Source organism: Clarias gariepinus, chromosome 1 (genome assembly GCF_024256425.1).
Source record: "Clarias gariepinus isolate MV-2021 ecotype Netherlands chromosome 1, CGAR_prim_01v2, whole genome shotgun sequence".
NCBI classification, from domain to species: Eukaryota; Metazoa; Chordata; class Actinopteri; order Siluriformes; family Clariidae; genus Clarias; species Clarias gariepinus.
The window spans coordinates 16,388,689-16,402,909 of NC_071100.1; the positions used below are offsets into that span (position 1 = coordinate 16,388,689).

At 45.9% G+C, this 14,221-nt stretch overlaps 1 pseudogene; it reads right to left on the reverse strand.

Moving 5' to 3' along the window:
• Nucleotides 1-14,221, reverse strand: part of LOC128520445 (uncharacterized) — a 126,653-nt pseudogene that overhangs the window by 61,512 nt on the left and 50,920 nt on the right.

Below are 14,221 nucleotides of genomic sequence, written 5' to 3' on the forward strand. Positions count from 1 at the left end.
AACATTCATGTCTTTAATTTTGCGTCCCTTTTCCTTTTCAGAGTCTCCACTGTTGTGGGTAAAACAGTGATCATCATAGTTCATGTGTGGTAGTACTGATATTGAACACAATAGCACACTCATTAGTGCATTTAAAAAATGTACGATGCCATCTGTTGAATTTTGGAATTAACTAACATTTATAATCCCGTGTCGCTGCCCTGACACACACTGTTAATGCTCCAGCTGGTGTGTAACTTTGTACGTTTTTAACTGTGTAAGTTTACAGTGCATCAGTATTTATATTCACAAGAACATTCAGGGGAAAACTGAATAAGCCGCACGATTCGACACCTCTTTCATGGGTCTACGACAAACCGTACGGGATTAGTTACGGCCAAACTTTTGTACGGAACAAGAAAAAAAGAGAAAAATAATAAGCCTGTGAAATAATAAGAGTAATGATACGCTTCACAAGCACCACTAATAAAAATATTTTAAATATTAACCACTGCACCACTACTATTACTGTAATAATAACATTATAATATTGTTTAGTATATTGCAAGTAACCCGGTTTGCGGCGTTCCGCAGGACGCTTAAGAAGATTACGATAACTCTGTGACTACGAATCATTTAGAAATGGGGTAAAATTAAATCTATTTTTGGAGAAAACTAAAGTGTTTTTTTGACCTTGCATACATGTAAACCTGTTTTAAGAGACTCAATAAGCAATATTGGCAAACTTTAAAATGGCATAATATGACCCCTTTAATATGAAAGTAATACAGTAGAAATTTAACAGAAATTTCACATCTTTACCAATAAAATACCTAATGCATTTTATTTATTTACATACAGCACAAACTGGACTTTCATAATGTGCATGACGTAAATATCAGGAATCTGTTTTTGTAGTGTGCAGTATATTCAAAAATATAAAAAGCAAACATCCAGCAAAAAAAATATGGCAGTGGCAGTTCTAAATATAACATGCCTTAGCATTACATTACTGACAAAACTAAATACAGTAAATTAGACCCCTAAGATCCGATGGTGTAGTTTACTTACTCTCCAACCTCAGTCTTAAGTGCTATAAATACAAACATCAGATTTAATGCATTTTAAAACTAATACAATCTGACACCACTGACCTGACACATCAACTCACGCTATGCTAACTATGCTAGCCGCACAAATTACTGCAAACATCAACATCCAAAATAAAACACGGTCACAATAAATCTCCAATCCTCTCCAAACATTGTGATTTACTTTATGAATGAATGATTCTGGATCTTTTATCTGTAAAACACTGCACGTGAAGTCTGTCACCATTTCCACTCTCATGTGCACCGCGCCACACGCGCATGTGATGACGTCACCAAACATCTCTTAAAGAGCCCCTGTATCCATTCTCACCAGACAGACACACTATATAGGGGGCAGGAATTAATGCCCCTTTAACTACCACCCGCTTACTTAAATATAACACTATAGTTCATTTCACATGAAGACATTACCAACATTATAGTGTGACTTAGACCATGTGTCAGGGAATAACCCCTAGAGGGCACCTTGTGTCCAGAGACTTTCTGTATTTCTTGCTGACGGTTGGACTTCATTTCCCATGATGCACTTGTCAATGGTTTTCACCTGCATCTAGTTCACTGCCCTGATTTGTATAAACTGTTAAACTCTCCTGTTTCATCAGTCAGTGTCTCACATCTGTTCGTGTCCTGGTGTCCTCCTGTTACTGTCTTCACTGGAACTAGTTTCTGTTGTAGTCGGTTTGGGATTCAGTTTAGTCGTCTTTGTACTTTATGTTTCTTAAAATCTGCAAATATGCCTTGACTAAGACTAAATTTTAATTTTATTTTCTCTCAGATGTTTTTTTTTTTTACATTTACTTCTTATTCTTTGTCTTTCGGCTGTTCCCTTTCAGGGGTCGCCACAGCGAATCATCTGCCTCCATCTAACTCTATCCTCTGCATCCTCTTCTCTCACACCAACTAACTTCATGTCCTCTCTCACTGCATCCATAAATCTCCTCTTTGGTCTTCCTCTAGACCTCCTGCCTGGCAGTTCCAACCTCAGCATCCTTCTACCGATATATTCACAATCTCTCCTCTGAACATGTCCAAACCACCTCAATCTGGCCTCTCTGACTTTATCTCCAAAACATCTAACGTGGGTTGTCCCTCTGATAAACTCACATTGATCCTATCCATCCTTGTCACTCGTAAGGAGAACCTCAACATCTTCAGCTCTGCTACCTCCACCCTGCCTCCTGTCTTTTCTTCAGCGCCACTGTCTCTAAGCCGTAGAGCATCGCTGGTCTCACCACTGTCCTGTACACCTTTCCTTTCATTCTTGCTGATACTCTTTTATCACACAACACCCCTGACACTTTTCTCCACCCATTCCAACCTGCCTGTACCCGCCTCTTCACCTCCTTTGAACACTCTCCGTTGCTCTGTACCGTTGACCCTAAGTACTTAAAATCCTGCACCTTCTTTACCTCTGCTCCCTGTAGCCTCACCGATCCTCCTGGGTCCCTCTCATTTACACACATGTATTCCGTCTTGCTGCGGCTAACCTTCATTCCTTTGCTTTCCAGAGCATACCTCCACCTCTCCACCTGTTCCCTGCTCTCGCTACAGAGCACAATGTCATCTGCAAACATCATAGTCCATGGGGACTCCTGTCTTACCTCATCTGTCATCCTGTCCTGCATATCATATTTCTATTTTTATTTTTAGTTCCATATTTTTCTAGCACATTTCTATTTTTATTTTTAGTTCTATTTTTTCCTAGTTTAATTTAATTTTTCTATTTAATTTCTATCGTATTCTTTTATTTATATTTATTTCTTATCTGTAAACTTTAATTCTCTTTTAGGGTCAATAGCAGTCGTATAATACATTTCACTACATTTCGTACTGTGTATGTTTGTGTATGTGACAAATAAAATTTGAATTTGAATTTGAATTTGTCCATCACCAGAGCAAACAAAAAGGGGCTTAGAGCCGATCCTTGATGCAGACCCACCTCCACCTTGAACTCTTCTGTCACACCTACAGCACATCTTACCACTGTCCTACAGCTCTCATACATGTCCTGCACTACTCTAACATACTTCTCTGCCACTCCAGACCTCCTCATACAATACCACAGCTCCTCTCTTGGCAACCTGTCATATGCTTTCTCTAAATCTAAATAGACACAATGCAACTCCCTGTTACCTTCTCTGTACTTCTCCGCCAGCATCCTCAAAGCAAATACTGCATCTGATGTATTCTTTCTAGGCATAAAACCATATTGCTGCTCACAAATGCTCACCTCTGCCCTTAACCTAGCTTCCACTACTCTTTCCCACAGCTTCATTGTCTGGCTCATTAGCTTTATACCTCTATAATTGCCACAGCTTTGCACATCTCCCTTGTTCTTAAAAATTGGCACCAATACACTTCTCCTCCATTCCTCTGGAATCCTCTCACTCTCCAAGATCTTGTTAAACAAACTTGTCAGAAACTCTACTGCCACCTCTCCTAAGCACTTCCATACCTCCACAGGTATGTCATCAGGACCAACAGCCTTTCCACTCTTCATCCTCTTCAACGCCCTTCTCACCTCACTTCTACTAATATTTGCTACTTCCTGTTCCACAACAGTCACCTCTTTTACTCTTTGTTCTCTTTCGTTTTCCTCATTCATCAACTCCTTAAAGTACTCCTTCCATCTTCCCATCACCCTCCTGGCATCTGTCAGTACATTTCCATCTCTATCTTTAATCACTCTAACCTGCTGCACATCCTTCCCATCTCTATCTCTCTGCCTTGCCAACCTGTACAGATCCACCTCTCCCTCCTTACTGTCTAGCCTAGCATACAAGTCCTCATATGCTCTTTGTTTGGCCTTTGCCACCTCTACCTTCACCTTACGCTGCATCTCCCTGTACTCCTGTCTACTCTCTTCAGTCCTCTTTGTGTCCCACTAGCCTCTTTCCCTGTATACATTCCTGGACTTCCTCATTCCACCACCAAGTCTCCTTGTCCACTTTCCCCTTACCTGATGATACACCAAGTACCCTCCTACCTGTCTCCCTGATCACATTGGCTGTAGTTGTCCAGTCAACTGAAAACACCTCCTGACCACTCATAGCCTGTCTCAACTCCTCCCTAAAGACTTCACAACATTCTTCCTTTCTCAGCTTCCACCACTTTGTCCTCTGCTCTGCCTTTGTCCTCTTCGCCTTCCTCACCACCAGGGTTATTTTACATACGACCATTCTGTGTTGTCTGGCTACACTCTCCCCTACCAACACTTTGCAGTCACTGATCTCTTTCAGGTTACAACGTCGACACAAGATGTAGTCGACCTGAGTGCATCTGCCTCCACTCTTATATGTCACCCTATGTTCCTGCCTCTCCTGGAAGAAAGTATTTACTACTGCCATTTCCATCCTCTTTGCAAAGTCCACCACCATCTGTCCTTCTACATTCCTGTCCTGAAGACCAAACCTGCCCATCACATTTTCCTCACCTCTGTTCCCTTCCCCAACATGTCCATTGAAGTCTGCACCAATCACCACTCTTTGACCTCTGGGGATGCTCTGCATCACTTCATCTAACTCACTCCAGAATTTCTCCTTCTCTTTTAACTCACATCCTACCTGTGGGGAATAACCACTAACAACATTGAACATTATCCCTTCAATTTCCAGCTTCAGACTCATCACCCTATCTGATACCCTCTTCACCTCCAGAACATTCCTTACAAACTCCTCTTTTAGAATAACTCCTACTCCATTTCTTTTCCTATCCACACCATGGTAAAACAATTTGAACCCTGATCCTAAGCTTCTAGCCTTGCTACCTTTCCACCTGGTCTCCTGGACACACAGTATATCCACCTTCCTTCTCTGCATCATATCAACTAACTCTCTTCCCTTCCCTGTCATAGTCCCAACATTCAAAGTCCCTACTATCACTCCTAAACTCTTGCCTTTCCTCTTCTCTCTCTGCTTTCGAACACGCCTTCCTCCTCTCCTTCTTCGACCAACAGTAGCCCAATTTCCACCAGCACCCTGTAGGTCAACACCACCAGTGGCGGTCGTTGTTAACCCGGGCCACGACCGATCCGGTATGGGAATTATATTTTTTTTACATTTACTCATTTACTGATAAACACTTAATATAAGTCTTCTGTGTGTTTGTCAGCGCAAATATCTCACACTCAGATAATCAGAGAATTTTCATATCATCAAGTCATTCATTCATAAACAACATTGAAATGCTTTGAAATTTTCTTGATTATGGAATTATACTGAACTGAAATATGAAAAGAAGAAATTTTAGGTAACTTGATTTCTATTATTGATTACACTGAGATAATCACACAGCACTCACTGTTAGAGTAGTGTGTATTATTCAGTGCTCCAGTGTCTGCTCCACACACACACACACCTGTCCCAGCAGCTGCGTTGCTACTGTAAAAACCTGGGCTCATTACTGTATCTCTGTAAGTCTGATACATTTACCTGCATCTTCCTTTAACAGGTTTCGTCTTCTTTAATGTGGCCTTTTCTGTCCCCTTTTTTTTTTGCTGTCCATACTGATTAAATATTTCTACATCTCTCTTGTCGAACTCCAAACCTGTAGTACATTTGTCATGTAATCGCCTCAAATCAGGCAGCCAATCATGGAGCTTGGAGGGCCGCTCCCGCTATGGGAACGCACGTGTTAGTGTATGTGACTGTGTGGCTCAGAGGTTTGTTTTCTCTTTACCGGTGAAGTGAAGACCCAGTGTTCAGTTGTTCCCTACACTGGTCACAGTTCTCTTTGAACTGATTAGTTTCACTCCCTGCAGTTTGGAATCAGACTTAACATGGCTGAATACTCTGTTCAGTTCACTTCTCAGGGTAGTTCAAGATGATTGAAACACATCTTCTCTCTAGGTTCATTCAGATGGGTCTGAAATACCCTGAGGAGTATTTACAGTTTTCTACAGTTCAGGAGTAACACAATCTTTACTCATTAATCAGCTTTACAGAGCGAAAACATGTTTTCTGTCTCTGTGATGATCCTGGTTTCAACTAAACAGTAATCTAATATGAATACTGTACTTTTTCATGACATCAATTAATCTGTAAACATAAACAATAAAAGTAGGTAATTTATACATGTAGGTTTCACATTTTATCAATTTAAAATGCCTGTTAACATGAATCTAAATAATGGCACAATAATATTAACAAATAAAAAAGTAATGTTTAGTTCCCTTTCAGGGGAACTTCGAGCCGCGTCACGAAGTGACAGCTATGGGGATTGCTTCCAGAAATCGCGTCTTGAAGACATATCTAATCAATTTCATATATATACGACGTCATCGCCTTAGCGACGCAGCCGCGTCTGACGTCGGCACGCGGAAGAGTATAAATAGGTGTCAGACAAACCTACTACAGCTTCCTTCGCTTCACAAGCAAAGACAGAACTCTGATCTTTCAAAAAAAAAAAAAAAAAAGAGAATAAAACACGTAGACTCATGTTTACTAAAACAGGCACTATGTGTGCGGCTAAGCGCTGCATTTATCCATGCTCCAGGCTCATCGAGCCAGGTGATACACACGCTCTGTGTGTGATGTGCCTAGGCGCAGAGCACGCTGAAGCGGCTCTGACCGGGGAGGAATGCGAAAGTTGTGCTACCCTCTCCGGCGGAGCCCTTCGCGCTCGCCTGCGTTTGTTTACCTTGAAAGCCGGCGACGCGGCGCCTCTCAGGCGGAGCGTGCGTTCGTGGGGCTCCCGCGTCGAGCTGGAGGAGGCGGCTAACGATAGCTTAATTTCCACCTTCTCCGGTTCGGACAGCGGGTCTTCAGAGGTTTTAGATCCCGTGGGGTTTACTCCTTGCACCGCTAGCGTGCCGCTAGCGGCTAGCTCACCTCGGCATCTCCGAGTGTCTGATTCAGACATGGAGGAGGGGGCGGGGCCAGCGCGGCATGTAGTGCGCAAGTCAGTGAAACATGACCCCCCTATAGGCGATACAGACCTGCTTGAGTGCTTAGTTCAGGCTACAGAGAAATTAGATATTTCCTGGCCACAAGTTCAGCAGGAAGCACGAGTTCAGGGAAAATGGGGCGAACGCATCCTAGAACCGAGGATTAAACCTTCAAGGAAGGGTCTGCCTTTTTTCCAGGAAGTGCATAATGAACTAACACGTTCCTGGAAAAAGCCATATTCTTCTCGCGTTCACGGCCCTTTCACATATGATTATTCTAACCTGATTCAGGGCCAGGAAAGAGGTTATGGGGCGATGCCGGAGATCGAGGGTGATCTTGCGAGACATTTGTCTCCGACTTCGGCGTCGTCACTCAGGCCCCCAGTGCTTCCGTCCAGACCATGCCGTACATCTGCTAAGATCATTAGTACAGCTTATACGGCAGGGGGTCAGTCTGCAGCCTGCATGCACACTATGAGTCTGCTGCAAGCATACCAGGCTCACCTTCTGCAGGAGCTGGACGAAGGAGAGGGAGTTGGCCCGGATGCAATTAAGCAGCTGCGCCGCGCCACCGATCTCTCCATTAGGGCGGCTAAGGAGGCAGCACGGTGCCTGGGTAGATCTATGGCGGCCAATGTGGTTGCCTACAGGCATCTGTGGCTCAACCTGGCGTCCTTTGGGGAAAAGGATCGGAAGCTTCTGCTAGACGCGCCGATCTCGCCTTCCGGGCTTTTTGGCGGTGCCGTCCACGACGTTGCCGCCACTATCCGGAAATCTCAGAAGAACGAGGCAGCGTTCTCCAGCATATTCCCTCTCCGAGCTGATTATGTGCAGGCCGCCACTGATCAGCCCAGCACCAGCTCAAGGTCCTCCCATCGTCTGACTCAGAGAAAGAGTGTCGCTGCTCGTCAGCCCCCGCAGAAGCAGAAAGGCTCAGGCAGACGCAGTAGGCGGCGCTCTGGGCGGCAGCCCTCTTATGGCCAAGATCTACGCCAAGTTATCAGGGCCAGGAGCGCTGCCACAAAAGGCCCATTACCCTGATGGGTCCAGGTTGCGGCGGCTCCCCCGAGGGGTTCAGCGTTCATCGGCCCATGGGGCCGTTACTGCTTCTTCTCGGCGACCGCAACCAGGAGCCACGAGCTTGGCTCCACTCAGCTCTTCGGGGCCCCCATCACCAGGAAACAGTCCCGTCAGGCTGGTTCCTCTGGTAGAACACATGAACGAGTGGAAAGCTCTTCCAGGTGTGTCTCAGTGGGTTCTGCGTACAGTGGGAGAGGGCTACAGGATTCAGTTCAGAAGCCCCCCACCACGGTTCAACGGTGTACTAGGTACACTAGTGAAACCGGAGCAGTCCCAGGTGATGGAAGAGGAGGTGAAGGCTCTCCTGGCAAAGGGGGCTATCGAAAAGATCCCTCAGTCCCAAAGAGAGTGCGGCTTTTACAGCCGCTACTTCATCGTCCCCAAGAAAGGTGGGGGACTGCGGCCAATTCTGGACCTCCGAGTTCTGAACCGCAGTTTGAGGAAGTACAGGTTCAAAATGTTAACGCTCAAGCACGTTGTGACCCAGATCCGACCAGGCGACTGGTTCGTCACGATAGACTTGAAGGACGCGTACTTCCACGTCTCCATCTTTCCTCAACATCAGAAGTTCCTGAGGTTCGCCTTGGGGAGCGAGGCCTACCAGTATCGGGTGCTTCCATTCGGCCTAGCTCTGTCACCCCGCACTTTCACAAAAGTGGTGGATGCGGCCTTAGCCCCACTTCGTCTGTCAGGTATCAGAGTCCTGAATTATATCGACGATTGGCTGATTCTTGCCCACTCTGCAGAAATGGTGGCCCGTCATCGAGACTTAGTTCTCGGTCACATCAGAGTGCTGGGGTTACGGCTAAACGTCAAGAAGAGTGTGCTTACCCCGTTATGCATCACCTCTTATCTGGGCGTTATATGGGACTCCACTCGGATGTCAGCCCGCCTCACGCCGGCTCGCATTCAGTCACTCCTTCTAGCCGTCAGGGGCATCAGACTAGGCCGTGCTGTCACTGTGAGGAGCTTCCAGCGGCTGCTGGGCCTTATGGCAGCAGCATCAAGCATAATACCGCTTGGCCTGCTGCACATGAGGCCGCTCCAGTGGTGGCTCAAAACCAAGGGTTTCTCCCCCAAAGGAAGTCCGTTCCGCGTAATTCGGGCTTCATCCCGTTGTATTCGGGCGCTAGGGGTATGGAAGAAGCCTGGGTTTCTGTCCCAAGGCCCTGTTCTGGGCGCCACGTGCCACCGTGTGACACTGACAACAGACGCCTCACGAACAGGATGGGGAGCGATCTACAGGGGCCGCTCCGCACAGGACCTATGGAAGGAACATCAGCGCGACTGGCACATAAATGCTCTCGAAATGATGGCAGTCTGGTTAGCGTTGAAATACTTTCTTCCAGATGTCAGGGGCCAGCATGTGTTGGTTCGCACCGACAACACAGCGGTGGTCGCCTACATCAATCATCAGGGGGGTCTGCGTTCACGCTCACTGTGCAAGTTGGCGTCCCAGATCCTCCTGTGGGGCCGGGGCAAGCTCCTCTCGTTACGGGCAATGTTCGTCCCAGGGTGCCTCAATCAGGGGGCAGACCTTCTGTCCAGACAGAGGTTGTCAGCGACGGAGTGGCGTCTACATCCAGAGGTGGTCGAGATGATCTGGAGGGAGTTCGGGCGAGCAGAGGTCGATCTGTTCGCGTCTCGCGACACGACCCATTGTCCACTCTGGTTTTCCCTTATACAACCAGCGCCTCTAGGCCTGGATGCCCTAGTGCATCAGTGGCCACGCAGACGCCTGTACGCTTTTCCTCCGGTCGCACTGCTCCCGGCGGTTCTAGAGCGGGTCCGCCAGCGGAAAGTTCGGCTCCTTCTAGTGGCCCCTCGCTGGCCCACCCGGATATGGTTCTCAGACATAGTGTCTCTCCTGGACGGACAGCCTCTCCAGTTGCCGATCAGGAGGGATCTATTGTCCCAAGCTCACGGATCGATTCTCCATCCAAGACCCGAGCTGTGGAATCTATGGGCGTGGCCTCTGAAGGGGCGCACCTCATAGACGCTGGCTTTTCCCAGGAAGTAGTCAGCACCATACTTAGCTCTAGAGCCCCGTCCACGAGAAAATTGTACACTGCCAAATGGGGGGTTTTCACCTCATGGTGCAGGAACCGGCTGCTGGATCCCGCTCAGTGCCCTGTCGGGACCGTACTGGACTTCCTGCAGGAGCGGTTCTCTGCTGGGTCAGCCCCGTCCACTTTAAAGGTTTATGTGGCCGCCATTTCCGCATTCCGTTCCCCTGCTGGGAAAAGATCTCTGGGCCGTGACCCACTTGTGTACCGTTTTCTCCGTGGCGCGTGGAGGTTAAGACCTTCAGTTCACTCCAGGGTACCCTCGTGGGACCTCACCATGGTGTTGGAGGGTCTGTCTCGGGCTCCATTTGAACCACTCACAGACAGTAACGAGAAGTGTGCAACACTGAAGACCCTCCTCCTCCTGGCCATCTCGTCTCTCCGGAGGGTAGGTGATCTGGAGGCGCTCTCGGTAGCACCATCCTGTCTTGACTTTGCCCCTGGGCTAGTCAAGGCGTTTCTACATCCAAGACCTGGATATATTCCCAAGGTCCCTACTAAAGTGACCAGGCCAGTGGTGCTCAAGGCCTTCAGTCCTCCACCCTTCCTGACGCCGGAACAGGAGAGGCTAAACCTTATCTGCCCGGTTAGAGCTCTCCGTCACTATGTCCACGTCTCCTCGGCGTGGAGACGGTCTGACCAGCTATTCGTGTGCTTCGGCCCCCAAAAGCGGGGTTTACCAGCGACCAAGCATACGCTCAGTAGGTGGATTGTGGAGGCCATCTCCATGGCTTATGGTGCAGTTGGTGAAGCCTCTCCGCTCTCAGTCCGGGCGCACTCCACCAGAGGTATGGTGGCCTCCAAGGCTCTGGCTGCGGGGGCGACACCTCAAGAGGTCTGCGACGCCGCCGGGTGGTCCACCCCGCACACATTTGTTAAATTTTACGCCGTCGACCTCGACCCAACTCCGTCCTCTCAGGTGCTCTCGGCTCAGGCCAGGCACCTATAAGCATGGCGGAGTGGGCATTCTCGTCCCCATAGCTGTCACTTCGTGACGCGGCTCGAAGTTCCCCTGAAAGGGAACGTCTCTAGGGTTACGTCCGTAACCCCAGTTCCCTGAAGGGGAACGAGACGCCGCGTCACGTTGCCATACTTATATGCGCCTGGGCGCTTGTGAGCTTTCGGAAGCTGTAGTAGGTTTGTCTGACACCTATTTATACTCTTCCGCGTGCCGACGTCAGACGCGGCTGCGTCGCTAAGGCGATGACGTCGTATATATATGAAATTGATTAGATATGTCTTCAAGACGAGATTTCTGGAAGCAATCCCCATAGCTGTCACTTCGTGACGCGGCGTCTCGTTCCCCTTCAGGGAACTGGGGTTACGGACGTAACCCTAGAGACGTTTTTGTGCATTAACAAACTGACATGGTTTGTTTATTTCAGCCGTTGTGTTGGGAGCGACTACACACAGGTTCAGCAGCTTTTAAAAGACTTTTACAGCTTTTGGTGACATTTTCTTCTGAAGATAAATTAGTGTGTTTCCATATAAACTTTTCCAGCTCACTTCACACCAGTCATGTTCAGCCGAGCTCACACTGTCTCTCTTTAACTTTAATACAGTGATTTAACTGAAAGACTTTTTAAAACCTGCTCACGTGTTGTTTATATGTTCAGTGTTGTACAGAATTACTTTATAGAAAGTCTCTTACTCACCAGTAACATTTACCCAGAGTGCATCACTGTAGTTTGTGTAGTAGACTGGGTTTCCTCTTCCAGCTCTGCACCAGTACTGAGTTTGACTAGAAACTGTACCTGAGCTAATGTTATAGTGGGAGTAGTAGAAGGAGGAGGAGGAGGAGGAGGAGTTGTCATAGTTTGCTGCAGTTTCAGGCTCTTTGCTCTGTGTGGATGCGTTCCAGTAAAACTTCCACCCATTAGACTGCACATTCAGTGTACAGGTCAGAGTCACTGAGTTTCCTGTCAGGACGTCTCCTGTAAGACTTGATGTGATCACAGGTTTAGGTTTTTCTGTTAGAAATGAAATACAATTATAAATTGTGAAGTAGTCTTTATTACACTAATAACTTCTACAGTAAAACAGTAATATTTTCTTTATGATGATACAAAAGAACTTATGACTGACTTTGTTTGAGAATTTACATTTAGACACGTAATGAAAATAAAAAAGGATATTAAATGTAAAGCTTCACTGTGATTAAATCACTAATTTATTAATGAATTATTAAAATAGTCAGAGTCAGTCTCCTTGCTGTTTTCCCTGACACATTTATAATCATTACTCTACTTCTGCCGGTGCGCTCTGGAAAAATTTATGCTTGCGGTTGGGCGCTAATTAGACCACGTAGGAAATTATAGAAGAGAATCACAATGCTCAACATCTGTCACACACACACCTGTTTTGCGACCGGCACTAGGACCCGGAAGTAGAACGGTCGCAAAACAGGAAGCATAAAAGGAGACAAGATGGCGCTTCACATCACTCAGTCATTGAGTTCGCCCGATGTTGGTTCAGATCGCCTGTCTGCCATTTTGTGAGTACTCACTTTTCTTGGTTCTACTTTCTGATTCGAGTGTGTGTTTATAGGACGCGGGTTAAATTTGTGTTTTTCCCTTGCTCCCCTTTCGTGAGAGTCCTTATACTAAATTGCGTGGTTATCCTGCCTACTCGCGTGCTTCCGTGTTTGGGTTTACCATCCACGCTACAAAGGGCTAACCGCTAAGTGCTAAGTCTTCTGATCATTCCGGTTAGTTCGTGAGAACATCCTGGAGCCCAAACCTCATTTAAATTAAATTGAATATTGTAAGTAAACAACAATAGCCCACAATTAATAAATTATTTTCATTTGGACTAAAAAAAAATCTTGCATCTATTTTCAGGTGTGCCAGCTGCCAGTTTTTATTTAGAAGTTTTTTAATACAAATCTTATAATGCCAACATGACATTAACCATTACCCAATAGTGTGTGTGTGTGTGTGTGTGTGTGTGTGTGTGTGTGTTTTATACTGCATGGTTACATAATGTCTGTTTAAATATGTGCTTCACAGTGTGTAATCATGAATCAACAGTCTTTATATCTGACACTCATATTACAGTACCATCACATATCATACTTTCTCCCCTATTATAGATTGTCAAGGAGAGGACTGACCTTTGACCCTAATACACATTTTGTAAAATATAAGTGTAAAAAAAAAAAAAAAAAGTTGCTGAGTCTAGACCTGACCAACTGAAGCAACCTCAGATCATAACACTGTCTCCAGAGACCTGTACAGTAGACACTATGCATGATGGATGTATCGCTTAATGCGCTTTTCTTCTTACCCTGACACGCCCATCTCTATAGACGAGAGTGAATCTGGACTCATCAGACCACATGACCACATGCAAACAAAGGTGCTGACAAAAGGTATGAAAAATGGTAACTTAGCAACTGTGGGAGATTTTTGTCTTTCTCTTGTTAATGTTGCCTAATTATAAAACATTAAACAAATACTTTATTTCTAGTAAAAAAAGAACCAAAGAAAGACTTCGTGCAGATCTGGATGAAGTAAGGCAGGATTTATTGCAGCATTTAAACCAAAGTGAGCTGTGCTTGTAATGCCTAGATTGTAAATCCAAGCATCATCAAGAGCAGACTGATTTGACAGTTACATCACCATCATTATGGCGCACACCTTGTCCCCTCCTCTGTCCTTTTTTTCCTTACCAAATAATTAACCCATTATAATCCAACTTTTACCAATAATTTTACCCATTATGAAAAATTTTTTCTACCAGTTCTGTTACATCATATACCTCGTCATCTGACCTCGTGCTTATATTTTTTCCCATTATAATTCAGTCGTGTTTCACTCTGAGTACTGTGAAGTACTGTGTGTCTACTGAAGCCAAAAATGTGTTCTCTCTCTTAGGCACCCATTGACAGCAAGCGATGGAGCTCATAAACGTGTCGAGCTCAAACTGTAAATACTAATATATATTTTTTCTTCATTTTCTTTTCTCCTTCAATGATGATACTTCTTCGACTGCGCTTTCTTCAATCAGTATTATAATTATTTTTAGTAGGAGTGCTCCGAATTTATTATTGTTGTTATTCTTATTATTATTGTAACGCACCCGCACGTGTGTGCAAAAAG